Source organism: Sinocyclocheilus grahami, unplaced genomic scaffold, assembly GCF_001515645.1.
Source record: "Sinocyclocheilus grahami isolate Dianchi unplaced genomic scaffold, SAMN03320097.WGS_v1.1 scaffold486.1, whole genome shotgun sequence".
NCBI classification, from domain to species: domain Eukaryota; kingdom Metazoa; phylum Chordata; class Actinopteri; order Cypriniformes; family Cyprinidae; genus Sinocyclocheilus; species Sinocyclocheilus grahami.
The window spans coordinates 364271-367039 of NW_015505665.1; the positions used below are offsets into that span (position 1 = coordinate 364271).

General features: G+C 45.5%; 1 long non-coding RNA gene across 1 annotated transcript in view; it reads left to right on the forward strand.

Moving 5' to 3' along the window:
* The window catches only part of LOC107553919 (uncharacterized), a 5771-nt gene that overhangs the window by 2262 nt on the left and 740 nt on the right, over positions 1-2769 (forward strand). The gene's annotated exons all lie outside the window — the stretch shown is intronic.

The window sequence follows — 2769 nt, forward strand, 5'->3', positions numbered from 1 at the left end:
TTTTTTTCCACCGGGCCGCACTATGGTCCAAGTGCAAGTCTCGCAGGCCGCACGCATATCATTTACATATTACGTCAGCAATACAAACCAACCTGATTTATAATATTATAACCTAAATATTATGATATCTAATCGATTACATTCATTGAAATAAATAAATAATTCTACTCCCCATAAATCACACCCAATTTTGTGAACTTTGGCTCGAAAGGAGTAACAGCACAATCATAGACGGAGTTTCACTTTTATGCGTGGCAGACAAGCCATGCAGTGGCCCCCCCCCCCCCTGAAATTTGGCTGGCCACCCCAGGTGAAAAAAAAAATGCAGATGACCACTATCTTTCTTTCATCTCTTCTGATAAATTTTTAGTCAAATCGTTTTCTGTGTGCTAGATCAGAGCTAGAGCCCTGCATTTCAGCCCAGGCCTGACGGGCCCCGACTTTTTTCTGTCCCTCGGGCTAGGCTTCGGGACAATTTTCACCTCATAGTTCAGACGCAGGCAGGGCCTCGGGCCTGTTTTAAGCTTCTCCTTATTTTTATATTTTAGACATCCATCAATTAGTGATGAAAAAATTGCCGTGCTGGTGGAAACAACACGAAACTGTGCTACCGTGACTGTCAAGAGCGGCTCAACGGTGTTTAGTGTCCAGCAGTAGCAGCATGCTTGCCGTCAACGCAGCTGAACAGTTCTGCGTTCAAATTTACGCAATAGGCTTAAGTTTGCGCGCAAAGCATCGGCAGAAGTAATTACCATAAATGTGTCAGTGGGAAACAGTAAGGAGATATTTTAATTATTTACTAATAAACTAGTGTTTTCTGAGTCGATGTCGCAAGGATGAAGTTGTTGATCCTGACTCGCCATCTCTTCATTAGACACGCCTTTAGAGAGAAGTGCATATTTACGGATTATGATCATAATTTAAAGAGTTTTTGTTTTTGATTTGTTTTATTTCGTTAAGAAGTAATTTAAAGCTTTCTATGGATATAGTTATCATGTCTGTGAGGCATGTATTCGCTGAGTTTTGGTTCATTTTTGTGAAGTGTGCCTGTTCAAGACGAGACGGTAGAAAGCGCATCATGTTTGATTTCTTTATTTTATAAAAGCACAACGTTTTGTTGGTATCGTGAGTGCACACAAATAAAAGTAGACCCTTTACAGTTACGAAGTATGTATTACTCTTACCTTTATGAGCAAAAATGACGGTGTATCCACTGAAATAAAACAAAGTGATCGCGCTGGCGTCTCTATGTCCTGCAAAGCGCACTTTAGCTTCCACTCTCTGCGCAAACTATTGGATATAACGCACATTTATCTAGGTTTAACGTTTAAGCATTGTTATATGCTTGAACTGTTTTATATCTATAGATGTTATTTTAGTCAAGTCGTGATGATTTGAGAAGGCTAATTTGAGCAAACATGTGCTCACTGTCAGCCGCTGGCCACTTGGTCGTTACTTTAAATGCGTAACGTTAATTGGGCTTTGTGAGTACTGCTCATGTCTGAAAATAATATATGAAAAACAAAATTATTTTACATAAAAACATTAGGCTATAGCTTATATTTATTTAGTACATTTTTAAATTAATGTAAAAACTAAAATGAATTGTAAAACTGAAAGTTTTTTTTTTTTAAATTGTGTTCAGCACGGTGGGCCACATTTTAATTCGTGACGGGCCGCATGCGGCCCGCAGGCTGCGGGTTGAGAACCACTGTCCTAAGGGAACCAGTATCGCGAGACTGGCCTCTGGTGCGCCTAGAGCAGCTAGCTCGGTGCCTTGAAGTGGCAGACCGGCAGGGAACGACCGTACTAGCTGCTCTAGAGACCTCCGTGGAGGTTGCGAGCCTCTTAGTACCGCTACGTTTCCGGGCGGTAACTGAGAGAAGCGCTCGCCGGAGACCGCTGCGCCCTGGAACACCGGCAGGGTTGGCAGACCGATCTCCCGAGGGCACCGAGGAGAGATGGGCACCGTGTAATGCGGTGTACACCGCTCTTCCCCAGAGGGAGCTGGCCCTCAAAAAGTCCTAGGCCTTAGGCATCAGGACGTTTACGACGAAGACTATCCAGCGAGAATGACGGTCCGCAGAACCGCCTTCCGCTAGAAGCCTTCGGCCTGGGAGCGCCATTCTGACTCTAGACTCTGCGGCGTACGTGAAGTGAGGCCCCCAGAATGAGGGGCTGGAACACGGTAGGTTGGGACTGCTCCCGCCCAGCAGCCCCTGCTAACCGCCTCAACCTCCTCAGAGGAAGAGAGGTAACACGCGCTCTCACTCAAGAAAATGTATTTATTTATTTTTTTCCCAAGTGCCCCTGTATATCTAACTCCTCATAGTCAAATAAATACTTCATTTTATTCCTCAGAATTAAATGCAGTCAACAACCAGAAGGGTAAATACGGTCTGGTGAGTAAGATTCACATCGAAACCGAATGATGTAATATAAGTGTTGCCTCGGCAGCGCGCGGGCTTCCAAGCCTCAAGAATGAGCTCTAGATCTAGGGAACACGGGTGGAGATAGGACGAGCCGTCTCCAACCCGGCCACCAGATCATGTGTGATTCTCACGTTCTCAATCGCCGCTGTGCCTCAGCAGCAGCGGGACTGCAATCGCAAGATCACAGGCACGGACACACTCCTCGGAGCGTGCCCGGCAAGAGCAGAGCGCTTAACAGCGGGAAAAGCACAATCCGCCCCCCGAGAGCCAACTGCGCGAGCTCCGCTCCCCATGATGCTGTTCATTATAATATCAGGCATAATATGCTTGTGTAACT